The sequence below is a fragment of the Bubalus bubalis genome, chromosome 3 (assembly GCF_019923935.1).
Source record: "Bubalus bubalis isolate 160015118507 breed Murrah chromosome 3, NDDB_SH_1, whole genome shotgun sequence".
NCBI lineage: Eukaryota > Metazoa > Chordata > Mammalia > Artiodactyla > Bovidae > Bubalus > Bubalus bubalis.
Genome location: NC_059159.1, coordinates 172,906,931 through 172,930,256, shown reverse-complemented (window position 1 = coordinate 172,930,256; position 23,326 = coordinate 172,906,931). Strand labels below are relative to the sequence as shown.

Below are 23,326 nucleotides of genomic sequence, written 5' to 3'. Positions count from 1 at the left end.
GCTAGGAACGTGAAACAGAGTGAGGGCGGATCGGAGCACGGGCCTTGCATACTGGCTGATGACTCACCCCAAATACAAAGGAAAGGAGAGGAGCACCACCAGCGCATCAATAGCCAGGGGATACATCTGTCAAGACGTTTCAACAGGGGCTCCTCTGGAGGAAGGCATGGCTGCCCACGCCAGTATTCTTGCCTGGAGAATCACCATGGACAGACGAACCTGGCAGGCTGCAGTCCATGGGTCACAAAGAGTCGGACAGGACTGAACGACTAACACTTACACTTTTCCCAGTGGTCGGTGGTTAGAGTCTGCCTTGTGATGCAGGGAACACCAGTTTGATCCTTGGTCCAGGAAGACCTCACAGGCTTTGGAGCAACTAAGCTGGTGCGTCACATACTGAGGAAGCCCTCTGGAGCCTGCAAACCACTACTGAGCCACATGCAGCAGCGACTGAAGCCCATACGCCTCGGGCCCGTGGCCCACAGCAAGAGAAGCTGCCCCACAGAGAAGCCATGCATCACACCCGGAGAGTAACCCCACTCTGTACAGCTAGAGAAAGCCTGGAGAGGCACGCAAGACCCAGCACAGCCAAAGACAGATAAGTCTACCTTTTTAAAAAATGTCTAAATAGGCTAAGGAAGAGTAACACTTTCCTGACAAGCTTAAAAATACATGCTTGAACCGCAAAGCCAACATCCAACACTCAACATCAACCCACAAGGAAGACCTTTCTGCCGACTGTGGCCAGCGCCCTGCGGCCCCACGACAGAATGAGGAATGGGAAAACAGACTGTAAAAGAATGAAAAGCTACAGAGAGATGATTTTCCCTTTTTTTAATTGGTAAGGGAGAGGCAACACCGTCATCTCTTAAACATGCTGTGTTTGTCTAGCCAAAAAAAACTCCAAAGATGCACTAACTTTTTAAATTCCACAAATACAAACATAAAAAAGCAATAGTTTTCCTACCGGCCAGCCCGAATAGTTTGGGCAAATGGTAAAAGAATCCTATTTGCAGTAGTAAAGTTGAATATCTGGAAACAAACCTCACAAAATGTACGTCGGGTTCAGAGGATTAAAGCCACATGCGTGTGGAGCAGAGGAACATGGGGAAGGTTTGGACCAGCGGATAAATACAGTGTATCCCACATCAGAGGACGCCCCGCGGCTCAGATGACAGAGAATCTGCCCACAGTGAGGAGACCCAGCTTTGATTCCTGGGTCGAGAAGATCCCCTGGAGAAGGGAAAGGCAACCCACTCCAGTATTCGTGCCTGGAGAATCCCATGGGCAGAGGAGCCTGGTGGGTTACAGTCCATGGGGTCGCACAGAGTCAGACACGACTGAGCGACTGTTACACACTTTCCACATCAGAAGACTGGTGTTAATACATACACGCTTACCAGGCTAACTCGTGTGGTGTTAGTTAACATGTACACGCTTACCAGGCTAACTCGTGTGGTGTTAATACGTACACGCTTAATACGTACACGCTTACCAGGCTAACTCGTGTGGTGTTAATACGTACACGCTTACCAGGCTAACTCGTGTGGTGTTAATACGTACACGCTTACCAGGCTAACTCGTGTGGTGTTAACACGTACACGCTTACCAGGCTAACTCGTGTGGTGTTAATACGTACACGCTTACCAGGCTAACTCGTGACTTGGGTGCAACTCAATGAAAACTGTAATGGAACTGTTTCTGTAGAGCTGGCCATGAAGGCTGCGAGAATGAGGACAGGGAGGAGAAGCAAGGGAATGGAGGACAGTCACTTGGAGGCACCGGGACCCCGCTCCTTGGGGCCCCAGGGCTCAGAGCGGCTGTCAGTAGTCGACACGCTGGGGGCCGGCATCAGGTGTGACGCCCCAGGCACCACGGTGGTCAGTCGGGAGCCTGGACTGCCGCCTGGACAGCCAGGCGGGACCTGCCTCCATGTCTGTTGAGGTGGCCCCGAGCCACCTGTGTGACTCCTTCCCTCATCCCTGAAGCTGGGGGCGCAGCGTCCACAGTGAAAGCCTCCACAGGGCCCCTGGCGCGGAGAGGGGTCTATGCAGCACGCGTGACGTGAAGCAGACGAGCGGTGAGAGGAAGCGCGTTAAGTGGGGGACACGGAACACCCACTGTGCCCACCCAGCACCCCCACTGTGGGGACAGATGGGGCTCAGGGTGACGCCTCCAGCGGGGGAGGGAGATGGGCAGGGAGGGGCCGAGATGCAAGACGGGAGACGGGGAGAGGCAGCAGCTTTCAGAATCAGCAGCCCTCGAAACACTGAGAGTGCTCAGTTTCCATCTGGGGTCAACGCAACGGGATCCAGACCCTCCACAAACCCAAAGCGAAGATCAACTCATTGGGGCAGAAATAATCTCCATCCTAAGGCTAGGAATTCCTCTGTCCCCAGCCTTTAGCCTACGGGAAGCTCCAGAAAACAATAATGGAAAAACTAAACTATATGCAATAAATATCATCCTTTTTCTGCATTAAAAAATATATTTTCTAAGGAAGCACATCTCCTCTTTAGCACCACAGAGTCCACCTAGATCCCAGAGCACGAGTGCTGTGTTCAGGGGAGCTCCAGCCCACACCCCACCCCAGGCTGTGACGTTCGTGCACGAGCAAGGCCTCCCTGCCTCCGCCCCTGCACTGGGAGCTCATGGCTCCCATTTGCAGGAAATACGAGGCTCCCATTTGCAGGAAATATGAGGCACTGAAGTCTGACACCGCATTCCTCAGGAAGAGCGGTATAAGAGGAGGAAACAGCATAGCGTGAGTCCAGCCTCCAGAGGAGCTGCCTGATCTGACAGCTGATCTGGAGGCGCTCAGATGCATCCCCGGGGGCTGCCAACCCCAAAGTCAAGCCGACTCCAGGCCCCTGGAGACGCCGTGCCCTCAGCAAGGACGTGAGGGATTTTAAAAATCAACAAACAGCCGCAACTGACATGACAGCCACCCCCAGGCAAACATCGGGGAGGGGTCATCTGCTTCAGGTGTAGCCTCCCAACACCTCCCTACCGCCTGTCTCCCCAGCCACCCCCAGCCGGGGCAGCAGCTTGTCTGGCCCCCAGAGTGACCTGCTCTGTGACTGAAGACGCACATTAGCAAATCACACCATCCCCCAGAGGAGCCATGCACCCACCTTTCAGATAAGGAAGCAAAGCTCTGCCAGCGCGTGACTCGCAGGAGGGGCCCAGGTCTACCTGCTCGAGGGCCCAGGGGTGGGTAGCTCCAGGGAGGTGCTCAGAGCCCGGGTTCCAGGTGATGGCAGGAAAGGCCGCCTCTCCCATCCGCTCCCCACGCACGCCCCTGCTCTGACCGGGTGGCCCCCACCATCCATGCCCTCTTCGTCAGGACCCTCTTGTCATCTGGCGGGAGTCCCATGACCGTCAGACCGTGAGGATGGATGGTGGGTTTGGTCTGCCATGCCATGCCGTCCACCAGAACCGCACACAGCCCCAGCTGGGCCAGGCCAAGGACTGACCCCAGGGTGGAGGAGGCCCCAGGTGGGCATGCAGGAAGGAGGGAGGGGGACAGGTGTGGTCCCTCCGTCAAAGGATTTGCACAAAAGGACCAAGGTTCCCTCCTGCCCCTTCTGCCCACTGTCTGAAGATCCTGACCCTGGGAAGATTCTTTGAATTTATTGAAACCCGTCATCTGTAAAATGGGCCAGTGCCCACTGCCTCACTAGGCTGACTCTTTTCAATAAGGAGGTTGTGCAGATTGAGAGGTTGTGTGGGGTCAGGGATGGAGGTCGCGCGGGTCAGACAGTGGCTGAGGGGTCAGGGGCAGAGGTCACGCGGGTCAGACAGTGGCTGTGGGAGGTCGGAGAGGGGTTGAGTGGGTCAGGGAGGAGGTCATGTGAGTCACACACAGCAGCGGTGAGCATCACAGCCTCAGTCCCAGGAGCAGCGGGGTTTGAGCCGACAGGAAATGAAAGGCTGCTTCCAGAGACATGAAACGCGGGCCTCCTGCTGGCGATGGGGTGAGCGAGATTAGAATATTATTCTCCGTAGAGATATGACTCTTTTAATTTCGTTGAAGTACCCAGCTTTAGACAGGAAATCAATTGTCTATTGTCATCAGTCAAGGAAAGGAAATAAGGCCCCGTCCACAGGTCGCTGTCTTGGACTTGATTGATTGCAAACAGAGGTTGACTCCTTGATGAAGGGTGCCGGACAGTGGCCCTGGAGCCGGGCTGGGGTGAGCTGGGCGGCGGGAGGCGCAGGTGCTCGGCGGCTTGGGGACAGCTGAGGGCACATGGCCTCTTCCCAGATGGTCAGCCACCCCAGGAACCGAACACCAGGGTGGGCAGAGCACCCATCCCCGCCTGACCGGGGCCGACAGTCTCATGTCTAAGTCAGAAAGCCGCGTCCGGGTGCCTTCCCATGGGATCGGGGAGACGCCCGCCCAGGGTGCAGCGGCGGCCGGTGCCCTCGCTGGAGCTTCTGATGGACGTGGCCGCACACGGACCCTGGGCCCGGCGTCCTCCAGGAGCCCACGGCGCCCACTTCTCCTGTGGCTCCTGCGGGGACAGAGCGCACACGCGAACACACTGCTCAGAACAGCTGTCTTGGTCTGTGTCCTTGCTTCCGCAGTTTCCTCTTCAGGAAGGCGAATGGCCTCCTCCGCAGGATTGGTCTTTGGTGTGCTGGCGCTGGCTGGACAGGAAGCGGGTCTCCAGGAGGAGCGGCCACCTGGCTCCTCTCCTAAGCCTGGACCATCTGCTCCTGTAAATAAATAAACCCCTGGAGACCATCCCACCACCACACAGCGCCCCGTCCCTGAGATTACTCCCCGCCAACCTCGCAGAGCCGGAGGAACCCGGACAGAGCTGCTGTTGGGGGAACGCATGGGCGCTTGCAGGGGGCGCTCCGCACTGCCCGGAGCTGAGGTCACCAGCCCCCTCCACCCCTGAAGGTCACCTCCACCAGCCCGGCCAGCGGTACCCAAGGAGGCTGGCTGGTCAGAGGCAGCGCTAGGCAGAGGAGACCGAGATGAGGTGTTGAAGCGCAGCGGGCGTCCATCCGCCCAGGCCGCAGGCTAACCAAGTCTTCCAGAGTCTGGACCTTCCTCCCTCCCCCGAAAGGGAGCTCACAGCCCCCCCGAAAGGGAGCTCACAGCAGCCCCTGGACATCGTGGCTGCGCTGCTGAGCCAAAATGGGGGCCCCGCTCTGAGGGGCTCCCCTCCAGCAGGCGGTCGGGGTTTAAATGCAGACATGACTGTAGGAGACAGAGCTGGCCACGCAGAGAACTGGGGGAACCACCCCCCTGAGGACACAGGGGAAGCAAGAGCCCAGGGCAGGTGAGCATCGGGGAGCCTGGACCACCCCTGGGGGCTGGACCACACCCAGGGGGCGCAGCAGGTGGGAGCCAGGGCAGGGCCTGGACGCAGGGCAGCCTCAGGCCAGGCGGAAAGAGCAACCAGCGCATTAAAGGCTTTAAGCGCAAGAATGACATGATCTGATTTATATTTTCTAAAGATCACTCTGTTAGTTGACATTTGAAATGATATTTGAGATGTGTCTAGAGGGTACAGGTAGGACTGAGACAGATGAAGAGGGATGTGCCTGGGGACATTGGGAGCAGGGACACGGCTGGGAGCCTGGAGCCCTACACCAGAGACAGACGGGGGGCCCTGGGGTGGGGGCAGCTGGGAGGATGGGGGCCCTGGGGTGGGGGGGAGCTGGGAGGATGGGGGCCCTGGGGTGGGGGGAGCTGGGAGGATGGGGGAACCTGGGGTGGGGGGGAGCTGGGAGGGTGGGGGACCTGGGGTGAGGGGAGAACTGGAAGGATGGGGGACCCTGGGGTGGGAGGAGCTGGGAGGATGGGGGCCCTGGGGTGGGGGGGAGCTGGGAGGATGGGGGCCCTGGGGTGGGGGGAGCTGGGAGGATGGGGGAACCTGGGGTGGGGGGGAGCTGGGAGGGTGGGGGACCTGGGGTGAGGGGAGAACTGGAAGGATGGGGGACCCTGGGGTGGGAGGAGCTGGGAGGACGGGGGCCCTGGGGTGGGGGGAGCTGGGAGGACAGGGGCCCTGGGGTGGGGGGGAGCTGGGAGGATGGGGGCCCTGGGTACATCAGGAGCAGGGGCACGGCCAGGAGCCTGGAGCCCTCTACCAGAGACAGACAGGGTGCCCTGGGGTGAGGGGAGCTGGGAGGATGGGGGACCTGGGGTAAGGGGAGAACTGGAAGGATGGGGGGCCCTGGGGTGGGGGGAGCTGGGAGGATGGGGGACCTGGGGTAAGGGGAGAACTGGAAGGATGGGGGGCCCTGGGGTGGGGGGAGCTGGGAGGATGGGGGAACCTGGGGTGGGGGGGAGCTGGGAGGGTGGGGGACCTGGGGTGAGGGGAGAACTGGAAGGATGGGGGACCCTGGGATGGGAGAAGCTGGGAGGATGGGGGCCCTGGGGTGGGGGCAGCTGGGAGGACAGGGGCCCTGGGGTGGGGGGAGCTGGGAGGATGGGGGCCCTGGGTACATCAGGAGCAGGGGCACGGCCAGGAGCCTGGAGCCCTCTACCAGAGACAGACAGGGGGCCCTGGGATGGGGGCAGCTGGGAGGACGGGGGCCCTGGGGTGGGGGGTGCTGGGAGGATGGGGGCCCTGGGTACATCGGGAGCAGGGGCACAGCTGGGAGCCTGGAGCCCTCCACCAGAGACAGACAGGGTGCCCTGGGGTGAGGGGAGCTGGGAGGATGGGGGACCTGGGGTAAGGGGAGAACTGGAAGGATGGGGGGCCCTGGGGTGGGGAGAGCTGGGAGGATGGGGGACCTGGGGTGGGGGGGAGCTGGGAGGGTGGGGGACCTGGGGTGAGGGGAGAACTGGAAGGATGGGGGCCCTGGGGTGGGAGGAGCTGGGAGGATAGGGGCCCTGGGGTGGGGGGTGCTGGGAGGACGGGGGCCCTGGGTACATCGGGAGCAGGGGCACAGCCGGGAGCCTGGAGCCCTCCACCAGAGACAGACAGGGTGCCCTGGGGTGAGGGGAGCTGGGAGGACGGTGGGCCCTGGTGTGGGGGGGACTGGGAGGATGGGGGGCCATGGGGTGGGGGGAGAACTGGAAGGATGGGGGGCCCTGGGGTGGGGGGAGCTGGGAGGACGGGGGAACCTGGGGTGGGGGGGAACTGGGAGGATGGGGGACCTGGGGTGAGGGGAGAACTGGAAGGATGGGGGGCCCTGGGGTGGGGGGAACTGGGAGGATGGGGGCCCTGGGGTGGGGGTAGCTGGGAGGATGGGGGACCTGGGGTGAGGGGAGAACTGGAAGGATGGGGGGCCCTGGGGTAGGGGGAGCTGGGAGGATGGGGGCCCTGGGGTGAGGCTGGGTCCATGGGGGCTCAGACCCCAGGATGTGGGCCAGTGGGTCCCACATGACCCTTTAAGGCCCGATCAATGGCAGTGAAACTCCCAGCCAGCAGCTTCCTTACATCATTAGACACCATTAAAGAATCAATAGCTGGACGAGAGGAGAAGCTCTGCACAAGGTCAGTTCAAGCTGCAGGGACTGTGGCCTCAGAGGATGCGCTCACAGGCTGGCCTCCTCACAGACACGCTGCCCGACGGAAGAAGGCAGTGAAAAGCCCATTAGCTTGGAAGCCGTGAGGGCGAGCCCCCCTCACCTCTCTGCCCTGCATTTACATTTTCCTGCTTCCCACAAAGTAGGGCACTCCACCTCAGAGAGTCAGCACATGCCTGAGGACAGAGCAGGGCTGCAGCCCCGGGCCCTGAGAAGGGGCACCTGAGGCCACGTCTGCCTTTCAGTGTCGCCAGACGCTCCACAGGCAGGGTCCAGACACCGGCCAGGCTGGAGCCGAGGAGCCCTGGGATTCGTTAAAATGATAAAATGGAAAATGGAGAGGAAACAGTCAGGAGAAAACACAGACCTGCCTCTTTGAGTCCTGTGCGTCCAAGCACAGTACAAGGTTCATGCACACACGCACATACCCACGCACACATATACACACATGTACACACACGCATATGTGCATGCACATGCACACGTGTGTGTATATGTACGCATGTACACACATGTACACACCTGTGTACGCACATGCACACACCTGTGTACACGTGGTCATGTGTGCATACACACGTGCACGTGTGCACACACATACATGCACGTGTGCGTGTGCATACACGTGTGTGCACGTGCGTATACACGTGTGCATACGTGTACATGTAGTCACCTGTAGTGCATACGTATGTGCATGCACACATGCCTAAACGTGTACATGCATGGTTTTCACATGTGTGCATACATGTGTACACATATAAACATGTGCACACCAAGCTGACGGCTGGAATGACTCCAGTTTCCACAGAGGTGTCGGCCATCCAGCCCCTCAATGCCCACTTCATTTAGAGAAAAAAACAAAACCCACGATCCCCAGCTGTGACACAAGGCCTTTCGGCTGGTGGCAGGTGTCTGGCGGGACTCGGCCAGCGGTCTGTGCGAGGCGTCGGGATTGGAGGCCGGTGCTGCCTCCCTGAGCACCACTGACTGCCGTCTGTCTTTCTCACTAAGCTGAGGCTGGGAGACCATCATGGTCAGACTCGCGTCTCAGCAGACACGAGGTTTTAACCCCCTTTCCTTCCACATGCAAGGGCTCCATGGTTCAGACACCATGTACCAGGGGCCCTGTGGGGTCCTGCCCCGGCAGTGGCGTCTGCTTGCCCACCCTGGGATGTGGCCCCTCAGCCTGGTCTCCAGGATCAGGGAGACCCGTGATTCCAGCTTCAGCCCTGCCAACCCACCTTCCACGCGGCACATCCACCACAAGCAGGACACTGCCTGCTCCCTCCACGCCACTGCCCCAGACCTAGGAGCCTGCTGAGCAGGAGGCAGGCCCCCCAGCTCTGAGCAGTCACCATCTTCCCTGGAGCTGGAAGCTCAGGCCGTGGACCCCTGGAGGGTCCAGGACACCTGCGTCCACCCTTTACTCCCAGCCCTAAAGAGAGAACCAGGTCTGGACCCCTTGGGCATGGCCAAAGGGAAAGCAACACTGGGGAATGCCAGGAGCCAGCGTGAGGAACTCCGCCATGGCAGGGGAAAACAGTGGGTGTTCTTCAAAAACCCAAAAACAGAACTGCCAAGTGATCCAGCACTTCACTCCTGAGTACACCCCAAAGAGCTCAGGACAGGGCTCACATCTGTACACTGAGCTCACAGCAGCATTCCTGCAACAGCCCGATGTGGAGGCAATCCCGTGTCTATAGATAAATAAGTGGACGAACACAATGTGGTCCATCCACGCAGTGGAATACTACTCACGCTTCAAAAGGAAGGAAATTCTGACCCACGCTGCAGCACAGATGAAGCTTGAAGACATTGTACTCAGAGGAACAAGCCAGACACAAGCAGACAGGCACATGTAGCTTCACTTCCATGAGGCCCCGAGTGAAGCACGGACAGTGCCAGCGGTGAAGATCCCGCTCACCAGCACAGGGATGGAAGAGACACCGGTGTGGTCCCTGGGTCAGGAAGACCCCCTGGAGGAGGGCACGGCAACCCACTCCAGCATTCCTGCCTGGAGAATCCCCATGACAGAGGAGCCTGGCGGGCTATATAGTCCATAGAGTCACACAGAGTCGGACATGACTGAAGACTCCCAAGAGTCTTCTCCAACAGCAAAGTTCAAAAGCATCAATTCTTCGGTTTTCAGCCTTCTTAATGGTCCAACTTTCACATCCATACATGACTACTGGGAAAACCACAGCTTTGGCTAAACAGACCTTTGTCAGCAAAATGATGTCTCTGCTTTTTAACACACTCTCTAGGGTTGTCATAGCTTTTCTTCCAAGGAGCAAGTGTCTCTTAATTTCGTAGCTGCAGTCACCATCCACTGTGATTTTGGAGCCCAAGAAAATAAAATGTCACTGTTTCCACTTTTCCCCGTCTATTTGCCATGAAGTGAGGGGGCAGGATGCCACGGTTTTCAGGTTTTGAATGCTGAGTTTTAAGCCAGGGCCGATGTTGCCAGGGAGTGAGTATAAGCAGCCTGACATTACTTCTCAGGGAGCCAGCAGAGTCCTGAAATTACACTGGGGTTGGCTGTACAGCTCTGCAAACATACTAACCCCCACTGAATTGTACGCTAGGAGCAGGTGAGCTTTCTAGTGTATGCAAATCTCAGCTCCATAAAGCTGTTTGTAACAGCAAACCAGGGCCCTTCCTCTGACCGTCACGCCCCTTCTGTCAGGTGAGGATCAGCGCTACAGCAGGAAAGACAGAAAACCTCAATCGTGAAACCCACGTGCTTCAGAGGAGCTCTAGGGGCTCGTCAGAGGGTGCCGAGCCCGGCAGGACCCTCAGGCTCCTACGGCTCTTCCTCACTGCTAAGTTTCCTTCTTTCTTTTCAGCTGTCACGCAAAATGCATCTTTCATGAGAGAAGAGACAGAGATTACAGCCAAAATCACAGCATTGGTTGAAAGGAGGGCAGTCGCGGATCCACAGAGACTCCAGGGGACATGGGACCAGCAGATGGCTTCAGCCTTCTTCATCTCCACGTGACTTCCCTGGGCGAGGTCAGCACTGCGGGTGTAGACGTGACTCCCAGGAGAGGTCAGCACTGCGGGTGTAGACGCACAGCTCCTCTGTGATCTGAGATGCTGTGAGCAGCATCACGGTGGCAAAAGCAGGCTGATCATTACAGCAAGAGCAGCGAGAAAGATGGAGCCTTCCTGAGCATTTATCACGAGTCAGGGATAGTGCTGAGGGCTTACTGGTGGCTTAATTTCATTTAAATCTCAGGATAGCCTGTGTTGCGGTCATCATAACCCCGTTTTACAGATGAGGAAACAAGGTAATTAATTGTATCCTCAAGGTGGTTGGTCTGCGTACATGCTCAGTCGTTTGAATCGTGTCTAACTCTTTGCGACCCCATGGACTAGCCCACCAGGCTCCTCTGTCCATGGGACTCTCCAGGCAAGAACACTGGAGCGGGCTGCCATGCCCTCCTCCAGGGGATCTTCCCAACCCACAACTGAACCCACGTCTATTACGTCCCTTGCATTGGCAGGCGGATTCTTTACCAGTGAGCCACCTGGGAAGCCCTGATTAGGCTGCATTCAAGTTCAGATCCGATGCTGAGAGCCTGGCTTCCTGGGAGATGATGAGCTGCTGAGAGGTTGTCAAGGGATTTCAGCCTCACAAGGGGGAAAAGCGCTGAATTCCTAGGAGAGAGCCAGCACCAAACACAGCCTGCGGTGCCGGCAGGCAGAGTAGGACACTCTTCAGATGGGAATGAGCCAGATTCTCAAGGAGAAATGAAACTGAAGCTGCAGGAAGACCTAAGCTAGAATTTCTTAACCCGTTTGCTGTTGTTGCAAGAACTCTGAGCTTCACGTTCAGTCTGACCTTCAGAACTGTCCTCCCCAATAAGGAGCACTAAGAACACCCAAGCCCTCGTCCCCCACCCCTCACCCCGGGTCTGCAGGGAGGACAAAGCCGCCTGCGTCCCAGGCACTCAAGGTCCTCCTGCAGCCTCTCAGCGTCTCCAGCAGCAGCTGACCCGTCTCCAAATCTGCTCGTTGGCGGACCCACCCTTAGCCTCTCGTGAACACGAGAGGCTTGAATAAGCTCCGCAGGGCATCAGCGGGAGTGAAACCCCATGGAGAGCGTCCTGTCTCTGTCCTGGGACACAGCCTTCCTGCCGAGAAAACGTCCAGGGGGCAAGGCCTCCTCGATGCCAAGCCAGGCGAGGCGCTCACTGCCCCCTCCACGCCTGGCCCCTGGCTCAGTCAGTGACGGCCTGTCCCCCTCTGATCCCCGGAAGCCCTCCCTTACCTTCTGGTCTGGGGTAGAGGCGGCCGGGTGGAGACCCCCGAGAGCTCCTCCAAGGCCCACGTGCTAAGCTTGCCTCTCCCATCTGAGTCTGATTCTATCCTCCACGAATGGTCACCAGTCGGAAGCCCACCCCGCCTCCTGCCCCGGACACCTGGCATTCAGACACGGCCCCTGGGTGTGTGTCCAGCTCGGTCGGGGAGCACCCACGGCCTCAGCCCCCGCCCCACCCCCATCTGCCTGCCGTCCTCCATGAGTTAACAACACACATGGTTTATCTCTTAAAAACCACTCCACAACCTCCTGCTTCCCTCACAACTGATTATCACTAGCAACACCGAGGGTCAGCGACTCAGCCAGGCTCACTGGACAGGTGTCTGCCACTGGCTTAGTGGGCCGGAGGCTTCCTCCCACCTGCAGGGTCTTGCCAGGTTTGTCCCTGGAGCATGCTGTTCTCTGGTGGTGTCTCTCTGTCCACATGGTGTCCTTCTCCAGGGGGACAGGGTGGAGCCAGGGTCCCAGAGGAAAAGCAGGACTGCTAGGCATCCCCCCTACCCACGACCAGGCTTGCAAGGGGTCACGCCAGCACACCCAGCCTTCCGAGCATCAGAGGCGGGCCATGGGCAGAAGACATGGCCCCACCCGGGAGGGGAGGCTGGCCCAGCGGTTGGGAAAGGGCCCCAGGCCACACAAGCCGGCCAGCCTCTGCATGGCCTTTGAGTGTCCCCACGGTCCTCACCTCCTTGGACACTTGTCTGGAGCCAGGACGGGCCCCCTATCGACACCTGAGCCCCGGGAGGGGGACGCCCCAGGGACTGGATCTGGGGCAGGGCACGCTGCACTCCCAGCTCTGCACGCACTGCTCACGTGACCTGGAGCAGGTCAGTCAGGCCCTCAGGGACCCGGCGGTAGACAGGGTCTGCCCGCACACGGTTTACAGGGCCATCAGGAAAGCCGCGGACAGCTGTCCCCCCGGGCGGGAGCCAGTGATGGCCGCGCTGTCCCAGCACAGACGTAATGGTGTCCCTCCAGTTTCACTGCCTGGCCCCAGGGGACTGAGACTCAGCCGTCCTTTCCCAGCTGCGTGGGCTCCTCCTGGGCGAGTCACATGGCGGGACGGGGGTGGGGGCGGGAGCTCACCCGGGACAGCAGCCTGGACCGAGTCAGGCCCACGTGTGACCTGGCGAGGCGAGGGTCCAACCTCCCCGCACGTCCAGGGCGGCGGGAGCAGCATCAGCCCCCTCAGGGCCGGCCTGCAGATGGGACAGGTGCACAGGGCCTGAGCAAGCGGGGCCCCCGATGGACACACGGATGCCTGTCCCCAGCGCAGGCGGCAGCAAGGGTGAAAGTGCTTCTCCCACCTTCCTGCTCCGACCTCCCCTCCCTGACCCCCCAGACCCGAGCCTCATCATGACCCCCGACCCGAGCCTCATCCTGACCCCCCGACCTGAGCCTCATCATGACCCCCCAGACCCGAGCCTCATCCTGACCCCCCGACCCGAGCCTCATCCTGACCCCTGACCCGAGCCTCATCATGACCCCCCAGACCCGAGCCTCATCATGACCCCCGACCCGAGCCTCATCACTACTGACGGCACGGTGCTTGACACTGTTTTCCATCAGCAGGCTGAGGCCTCGGTGAGATGAACCAGTGTAAATAAATGAAGACACTCGATAAACCTCGACGTGCAGGACCCCGCATCGATCGCGGCCCCTTAGCCCCGCTCCCCCTGACTCCTGGCCCCCAACCCCCACTCTCGGAGAAGACAGTCACGGTCAGCGCTGCCCCCACCACTCACGTACCGGCTGCCCAGCCTCATGGCTCCAGCTGGGAAGCATCAGCGGCCCTGGTGATGTCCTCCCCACGGTGGACAGTGGGCAAGAACATGCCTCCTCGTCCCAGCAGAGAGGAAGGCTCTGGGAAGCAGGCCGCCCCATCCTGGTGAGCTGTCCTGGCCACCTGTCCCTGCCAGACGCACTGCAATAAGCCCGGGAGCCTGGGCCCTGGAAGTGCCTGTCACCAGGCTGGGGGCAGTGCCCGGCCTCATCCAGGGTAAGGGCTCCCTGTCTCCCTGCCCACAGACCCCGAGAGCCTGGGTGCAGGTCTGTGCACCCCTGGCGCTCGGCGGGAGGCCCAGCCCTTGGACGGACAGACAGGTGGACAGGTAGCTGGTGGGCATTTTAAGGCAGCTGGAAAAGCAGGACTGCATTTCTGTTTTCCTGTAGAAGTCATCGCAAACCATGGGCCAGTCCTCCACATGTTCCTCCCCCGGTGCTGGCCCTGCGGGTCTCACCGAGGCAGAACCTCATCCTGAGAGGAGTCGGGACTTTGGGGATCTACCAAGGCAATGGCAACCCACTCCAGTACTCTTGCCTGGAAAATCCCATGGATGGAGGAGCCTGGTAGGCTGCAGTCCATGGGGTCGCTAAGAGTCGGACATGACTGGGTGACTTCACTTTTCACTTTCACTACCACATGCCAGGACCAGGGCAGCAGGGACACTGATGCCCAGATCCTACCTCGACCCCTGTATGTGATACAGACATGATGGCTGGAGCTCATGCAGCTGCTGTGAGGAGCAGAGAAGAGAACCGTGAGCAGCTCCTTGAAGAGAACTTCAAGGCGGCTCCATAGACCACCAGTCCACGGGATCGCAGAGTCAGACACAACTGAGCGACTGAACTGAACTGACAGACCAGGGCTCCCCTGTGTCTGCAATGTTCTGCACACCTCACCCTGTCTGCCAGCACCCACCTCGGGGTCTGGCCTGAGCCCTGCAGGCACCGGTGGCACCGGCGGGGGTTGCCAACTCGAGTAGCAGCCAAGGTCTCTGTCCGAGCCGGCGCGTCCTCCAGGGAGGAGAGGGTGGGCTTGGAATCAGCGTGAATGCTGGGCTTCCACTGGGGCCATGGGCTCACAAGGAGGTCAAGCAAGGGCCCGGAAGGGGTCCCTGTTGGAGGGACTGAGGGTCTCTTCCCCACCGCAGGGACACGGGGACAGTCAGAATCTGCAGACCATGCCAGGCACCCAGGCTGAGACGGCAGCTTTGGCAGGAGCCTCACCCACCACGCTGGCCCCACCACGGCCTGGCCTCCGATGCCCTGATCTCTCGGGAGCCCCATTCTGCCTCTTACATTTTTAACAACTGAATTCATGCTCTTCCGTTCCATTAGAACAGCAGCCAAGTAACCTTCAAATGCCCCCTGCGTGCACTTCTCTGAGTTCAGAGAGGCCACAGGCTGATGGCTGGAGGGGAGATAAAGGCTTTATTAAATATGCATCTGCACCCAGCTGCGATTTTCCACTCCACCGCGGGGACGCAGCCAGGCGCCCTGCAGACGCCCACGTTTCCTCCACAGAAAGCACCAGGACTCAGAGACTTTCTCAGACAACAGGAAGAGGCTTTCTGGAAAACTCCATTTCTTCCTCAGACCTCATCTGCCTCAGCACCCAGGGCCCCTCCCAGCTCCCAGACGTGTGGACCCCCGCCATGGCCCACAGAGGTGAGCACCGCATCTGGGGGGTCCCGCCTGACCCTCCAGCCTTGGGTCTGCTCCCCTGGGGATGCCAGCTTGTCCTCAGGTGACATCCCCGGGTGCCACCCTGTCTCTAGAGACTTCCCTGTGTTCAGTCCTGGAGGCCTGAGCAGGGCCACGGCTTCCCAGGCCCCTCCAGTCCTAGAGGCAGTGACCCCCAGCACGCGGGCCCCAGAGGTCAGGGTCTACGTCCACTGACACAACCTTCACCTGCTCAGGCAGGTTGCTAGGCTGGCCATACACCTCCAACCCTCGTGAAAGACCCACAGGACTCTGAAGGGATCACCCCTCATGTGATCACCCACCACGTCACCCCACGGGGTGGTGGCTTCAGCTGGTGGGAAAGGGTGAACAGGACCAGGCCAGGCAGCAGGATGGGACCCCACAGCCTGGAGGGGAGGAGAAGGAGGGGGTGGGGGTGAGGGGAGCATGGGGTGGGGTGAGGGGAGCATCGGGTGGGGTGGGAGAACACCCGGAGGGGAGAAGCAGGATGGGGTGGGGGGAGCACTGGGAGGGGACGAAACAGGACGGGGTGGGAGTGGGGGAACACCGGGAGGGGAGGAGCAGGACGGGGTGGGGGAGCACCGAGAGGCGAGGAGCAGGACGGGGTCAGGGGAGCACCGGGAGGGGAGGAGCAGGACGGGGTGGGGGTGGGGGAGCACCGGGAGGGGAGGAGCAGGACGGGGTGGGGGAGCACCGGGAGGAGAGGAGCAGGACGAGGTTGGGGGGACGCTGCTGCTCGCATAGCCCTGGGACATGTGCGGAGAAACGCCCGTCTCTGGGGGCGGGGGCGGGGAGCGGGGGTGCACCCGGGGCCTGGGCCCCTCCCGGCAGCGGGCTGGGGGCACGTGCTGCCTCCCCCAGAAAGAACGCCTGCCTTAATGCGTAAGGGCGACTACACAGCAACGGCTCTTGAACAAAAAAGTAATTGCAAAAGGAACTTCAAACCTCAAATATGAGCTTTTATAAACTAGGGATCCACGTCTCGATATTATGAAAGCCTCCCCACCCTCTCCTGCTCGGTGGCGGGTATGGGACGCCCCTCGCAGGGGCGGAAGCGCCGGCTCTGAGGCCTGAAGATGGAGCCGGCAGACGCGAGCGCGGTGAGGACCCTCACCCTGGTTCACCGAGGGCGTCTCCCGCTGTGTCCTCACCTCGGGCAAGGAGCAGGGCGCTCGCGGGGTCCCTCAGAAGGGGCACCCACCTACCGGGGTCCGCCTCCGCAGAGCGGGAGTCGGGGCGGCGTGGGGCGCGGCATGACGCAGCATGACGTCATGCACGCGGACGCGCCTGCCCTCGGGACCCGCCCACACGGACGCCGGAGGGAAGACGTGTCCACCCCACCTGCCCCGCCCACAGGCCGGCATCTGGGGCGTGAGTCCTGACACCGTGCACCGGGCGGCCTCCGGGTCAGACGTCCTCCGTCAGAAGAGAGGGTCCCAGGGCTAACTCCAGGGGCGGTCCCTCCTTACACGGCCGGTGGTCGAGACCGGCCCTGGTTTCTGCAGACCACGCCGGGTGCACGCTTGTTAGGGAGGTTTTCCCCTGAAACTGTGAGCTCCTCTTCCTCACGACAGAGGATGACCCAGCTTCTCTATCCTTCCGACCACTGGAAGGTCTCATGAGTCCTGGGTGGTGCCAGCACCCGTGTGGGCCGGGCTGCCCCTGAGCTGACCCACGCTGCCTCTGGCTCTGCCTCGTACTAAATGCTCCAGAAATTATTGGGCCGTGATTTCTGGTTCCTACCAGTTGAGGGTGGGAAACCTGGAGACCTCTTTCAACTATAGACCAAGCACGGCGCTGGCCTTTTCATAAGCGCTCTCATTTCACGCTCCCCAGGAAAGAAAGAGCATCCTTGCTGAAAATGCACAAAAAGGAAACTGATGCACAGAGTTTGGGGTTTGAGGACAGTGTGACCAGGATTTGAACCTGTGTCTGCTCGGCTCCAAAGGCAGGGCTCCTGGAAGCACATCTGAGCCGTCTCCAGACACCACACGACCACCAAGTTACTATCAACAACTGCCGCCGGATCAGTTGCAGGAGGCAAGGGGCCCCTCGCTGGGAAAACGCTGCTGGACGTGGATAGGACACAGAGGTCTGCGCTCCATGCCCTGTTCCTACAGGACCTGAGTTCGAGCTGTTTTGGTCCAAACCCTCATGAAGCCGGGTGACTGATTAAGCCTCCCATACGGGTCCCAGGGGTTCCCTTCCCTGGGGAGTGGTAAAGAGAGACCAGATCCCAGCGTGCCCAGAGCATCTGCAGAGGGACACGTCCGCCGACGGTCCCCGACTTCAGTGGAACTCAACAAAAGTAGCCCGGTGTCAGTCCCGGCAGTGGGTACCTGGAGACGCTTTGAATGGCCTTAAATTTTAATGATTTCACGCAGACCCACCTGCATCTGTCTCACGTCACACACGCAGATGGACGTCAAGACAGACCCACGCCTCCAGTCAGAAGAGGCTCACCGCACACTGTCTCACACCGTGTGGCCGGATGAGATATCTGCAGGGTCTCTCATATTTTGCCAAGTGCATCCTGATCACTCTGATTCAGCCCTCACCCACGGGCGCCAGATGGTTCGCTCAGCAAAGCCTCATGGGGTCCGTCCCCCATCCTCAGGGTGCTCTGGGTACTGCAGACAGGGGTGGAGACGTCTCCCAGCCAGGAGGCAGGGGCAGATACACGGGGTGAGACCACTGAGAACGCGATGGACATCTAGGCCGCAGGTCACAGGGGGGTTTATTCCTAGGGTCTCCACAGGGGCTGCCTCAGCTCACATTCCCTCCACTGTGCAGGAGGGCTCCCTCTTCCCACACCCTCTCCAGCACTTACTCTGTGTAGGTGTGTTTTGATGACGGCCATTCTGACCTGTGTGAGGTGCTACAGACGAGCCCAGAGGAGACCAGGGACGTGGGAAGGAGACCACGGGGCGGCATCCACGTCCCCATCCAGGTGCGAGACTGACTGTAGGCCTGCCAGGCCTGAGGGAAACCGGGCAGAGAGTATGGAGGAGGCGGCTCTCTGCGTTATCTCTTACGATCAGTGAGCATCCTCAGCTACACCAAACTAAGACACTAACCCAAAATAAAGGGGGGGACTCGGATTTCTTCTCCTACCCCCCACCCCAAGGTCCTGACGCTGTGGGTCTGGCTGGGTCTGAAGAGGGAGGGACACAGAATGAACTACCCAGGGACTTGCAGTCATCGGGACCGAGGGCCACCCCAGGGCAATGACGGCCCGCAGCCTGGACCCTCTCACAGGAGGTGGGGGCGGCCATGCCCCACGACGCCTGGCATCGAGCTGAGCACATCTCACAGGAGGCGGGGGCGGCCGTGCCCCGGGACGCCTGGCATCGAGCTGAGCGCATGTGGCTGCATCTCACGTGACCAGGCTGGTGAGCGGTTCTCTGATCACTTTCAGCACCTGGCTTCTTTAAGGAGCTTCCAAACACGGTAAGCACCTCACTCATCAAATCGCGGGTGGCGTGGTCTTCCCTGCCAGGCCTGCCTGGCCTAATGAACCTGTGTCTCACCAGTAGCAGGGACGGCCCACACGTGCCAGGCTCGCCCCAAGCAGATCCATGTCTTGGGCTCCCGACGGCTGTGGCGGGCTCGATGCCCCTGAAGGGTGGGACTCAAGGGCGCGGCGGTGATGGGGGGGTGGGTGGGGATTGGCAGGCAGAGCTCCATGCTTTTTAATGATCCGCAGATCCCAATGGCAAAGGCGGTACTTACGTCCTGTCCAAGTTAAGGGATGATGAATAATTTTTCTCTGTGTACTTGGCAGATTGGTACTTGCCTCAAAATTACGAGAATAATAAGACCTTGTCTTAGGGAGTCTTTGCTCCGAGGAGTTCAAAACCTTCCAGAGATTCCTGCAGCTTATCTCACCATGCTGCTGTGCCAAGGAAAAAAACGCAAGACTAAGGGGTCAAACTCATGTGCCCGATCAGCTGGGGCTAAACTGAGATGAGATGGAAAGCAGTGCATCGGAGTCCGCTGTTTTCCCCAGGGGTCAACGCAGGGAGGGGTTGCGATGGCCCAGTAAGGCGGGGTCCGTCAGGGTAGACATCCTGGTGCACCGCAGACGTCTGCAGGTCTCAGCCCAGGGCCACACCCGCTGCCGCTCACGCCACGGGCTGACGAGGCCCCAGGGACCCAGGGTTCCTCCGACGTGTGGCTGGACCAGACAGGCCACGGAGGCCTTGCTGACCCTCCGTGTTCAGCCGGCAGTGAGAACTTCCCGGCAGCAGGAAGGACGAGGCCTGTGGGACGCGGAACCGGGCACCGCACAGGCCTGGGCCTCAGTTGCGAGGCCCCCGTGACGCAGGTGAGCCTCTGAACCCGGAGCAGCGCGTCCGCTGCCTCGCCCCCACATCTCTGCTACCGGACCCATCCCCTTCTTCAGGAAGCACATCAGAGGAAGAGAAAACACGAAAATACCTCGTGCCAACCCACACGGAACTTCAGTCTCGCAAGAGAAGAAAGCGGGGTCCACTCATCTCTACAGAGAGCCTACCTACCCCCCAGATTCACTCCTTCCCTTTCTCCTTCTTAACAAAGATGAGGAGTCGCCTCTGGGGCCAGCTGAGAGGGAGCGGGTCCCCCTGAGCTGTCCTGCCCTGATCAGAGCTGGACGCCCGGATGGGACCCAGACAGCCGTGCAGGACCCCATGAAGCAGCGCTGCCAGAAAGAGGGGGCAAGAAGGGAGCAGCTGGCCCTGGATGCGGCTGCACCTCCTCCCTCCTCCACCTCGGCTCCGCCCCATGAGCCGGGCTCAGAATCCCAGGGAGCCAGGAGGCACGGAAGGGGCTCCGAGAGGCAGAGGGTCCAGTACCCGGGGTCTCTTTCCCCTTCTGTCTCCTGGACCTGCCCCACAGGGGCTCCAACTGCGAAGCTAGTCTCAGCCACGGGGGAAGCGCCTAAAATGCCCAGAAAAAAACCACCTCTCTCTGGGTAACTGGGACATTGGCTCCTGCATCCCAGAGGATTTGCGGGGGGGAAGGGGAGGACCTTGCTTATTTTTCTTCTTTTTTTCTCTTGCCATACACCTTGAAATCCACCCAGTCCTGAGCAACTTGGGAGGGAGAGGGCTGGATCTAAGACTCAGCTGAACCAGGACTTTCCAGCCAAAGAACTGGGGTTTGGGGAACACTGGGGAACTCTGCAGGGAGAGGCCCCCAAAGAAGCACTGCCTCGGTAGGGGGTTGACTTGCAGCTGTGCAGGCAGGGGACGTGCGTGGGAAAGTGCAGCAAGGCTTTGAGAGGAGCCAAGGCAAGGACGGATGCTGAAACTGAAACTCCAACTCTTTGGCCATCTGATGCAAAGAGCTGACTTATTTGAAAAGATCCTGATGCTGGGAAAGGCTGAAGGCAGGAGGAGAAGGGGCTGACAGAGGATGAGATGGCTGGATGGCATCACGGACTCGATGGACGTGAGTCTGGGTGAGCTCCGGGAGTTGGTGATGGACAGGGAGGCCTGGCGTGCTGCCGTCCATGGGGTCGCAAAGAGTCGGACACGACTGAGCGACCGAACTGAAGGCCCTGGTGAGAGCAGAGGTCTCACTCTGGAACGTTTTCATGTTATTTCTCAAAGGGCAGCGCCCTTCACCGCATCACCCGTACCCCCCGCCCTGGCCGGAAGCCAGAGGAAGATGAGGGTCACCCGTGGGTGCCGTTCCCCACTGGATGGCAGCAGGTGCGAGGGGCTGAGCGGCCCTCCCTGACAGACCCCTGGGTCCCCCCAGTGCGTCCCGAAGGTGCCCCCTACCAGAGCTCAGGCCACGTGCACACTCACAGGGGTCCCACGGTGTGGGGTCGACAGCACCTCCCCACCTCATCCCCCGAGGCCGAATCCCAACTTGCAGCTTCTGGTCTTTGGGTGGTTCCGAGGCAGTAAGTCAGATTCCTCTTTCTTTCATAACAGGAAGAAACAGTTTACACACAGCAGGCAGGAGACGTAAATGAGAGTTGTCTGTCTCCCCCGTGGATGGGGAGAGGAGGAGAGAGGTGCGGACTTGCACATGGAACGGTTCATGCTGCATGAACTGCAGCATGGGAGACAGTCTACCACGCCTGGAGACCGGGAGGCCGGGGAGGGAGCCGGCCCACTGGGGCCTCGTAAGAGTGTAAATCAGCGGCCTTCCAGACTCCTCACTTCAGTAAACCAGCAGGTGGGCGTGTGCAACACTCACGTTTGAGTGAGACCGATTCACGTGTGTCCTCCATCTTGGCCGCAATCGCCAACATCAGTGATCAACGTGACAAAGTGGGGGTGGGGAAAAGACCTTCTTTCTTGAGTAGACATCATGCTTCCATCATCATCTCCTCCTCCAAATTGGGCAGCGGAGTCTTCTTGTCCTGCATGGTCAAACTAGGTCCACACATTATTGTTTTCCATGCGTCCTAGGGTCTTCCCTGGTGGCTCAGACGGTAAAGCATCTGCCTGCAGTGCAGGAGACGTGGGTTCGATCCCTGGATCAAGAAGATCCCCTGGAGGAGGGAAAGGCCACCCACTCCAGTATTCTGGCCTGGAGAACCCCATGGACAGAGGAGCCTGGCAGGCTACAGTCCATGAGGTCGCAAAAGAGTCAGACAGACTGAGCGACTACCACACATAGGGATCATGAACTTGCTGAGCTCAATGGGCAGGATGTGGGGCTCACGCCACCACTGTTCCATTGTCTGGGGACACGTCTCAGGCTTCCAGTATTCTTGGGCTTCCCTTATGGATGCGGGAGACCTGGGTTCAATCCCTGGGTTGGGACGATCCCCTGGAGAAAGGAAAGGCTACCCACTCCAGTATTCTGGCCTGGAGAATTCCATGGACTCTATAGTCCATGAGATCGCAAAGAGTCGGACACGACTGAGCACCTTTCACTCACTCAAGCCTCTGCTGCATGGTTTTGTTGCTAAGCAAGCCTGTGTGGTTTTGTGGGTAAACAAACCTGCTTTCTTGAGTGATCATTAACTTATAGGGGTCTCCTGTATTTTTCTATTTACAATCACCCAGTGGGATTCACTATCTCATCACCTACTTTGTCCCTTCACTCTGTCCCTGTCATTTCCATGCCAGTGTGTGTAACTACAAAGTGCCAATCAGAGCTGACTCGTCATAGGAGAAATTGGGGGAGACGCCCTGGTCGCTCCCACCAGGAAATTAACTCTACTCGGTGACGGGGTCGGGGGGCAGCATAACACACACCCTTCAGAGGAATCCAATGGGGGAGTTTTCCGGATGCACAAGGTAAGACCCTGTGGGGGCCGTGTGTGCGGTTACAGACAGCAACCCAACCTGGGAAACACGGCCCGTCAGGAGGGGACTGTCCCCAGGAACCAGGGTCCTGGGCTCAGGCTCTGAGGTGCACAGCAGCAGCGAGGGTCTGGGGGACCGTGCCGTCGTGGGGACCACCTGTAAGAAGCTGCCACCTGCTGAGGTTCTGCACCGAGCCAGGTGCTGTCCTTCCCACACGTTACACCATGAACCCCGAGGACACAGCTACGCATGTAGGTACCACTGTCCCCACTTGACGGATGGGGAGACAGAGGCACACAGGAGGTGGGTCACCCGCCTGCAAAAGGCTCAGGCCGGAGTCCAGCTCCGCAAGGCCCCTGCACACGCAGAGCCTGTCCAGACCTCCGGCAACCCCACAGGCAGGCTGAGCGAATCCTCCCCTCCCCCTGGGTGAAGAAGCGTGCGCGCAGTGAAGACGCCGACAGTGACTGCTCAGTCCTCATCCAGCTCCTCCTCCCCTGGAGGGGGTCCCGGGGGCAGGGGACATTTTCGACGCATGAGGCAGGGAGATTGACAGTGAGGACTTCACGAAACTCAGATGGCTGCAGGTGGACCCTCTGCTCTTCAGAGGCTGGTCTGTCCGGCATGCTGGCCACCAGCTGGGGAGGAGGGGCTCCAAGAACATGAGGCTGGGGGGGCTCCAGGACGCTGCCCTGGAGCCTTGAGCCCCAGGCACACGCCCACCCACCACCCATCCTGGGCCTCCAGGAGCATGGGGAATGAGGCCAAGTC

The 23,326-nt window shown here is 59.8% G+C and overlaps 1 long non-coding RNA gene across 1 annotated transcript; it reads right to left on the bottom strand.

Moving 5' to 3' along the window:
- Positions 1–3,618: 3,618 nt before the first annotated feature.
- LOC123332976 lies at positions 3,619–20,707 on the bottom strand. The gene is made up of 2 exons (XR_006550204.2): positions 16,454–20,707; positions 3,619–4,722 (listed from the first exon to the last, which is right to left on the bottom strand). It is a non-coding gene; the product is annotated as an uncharacterized LOC123332976 (long non-coding RNA).
- Positions 20,708–23,326: the final 2,619 nt, after the last annotated feature.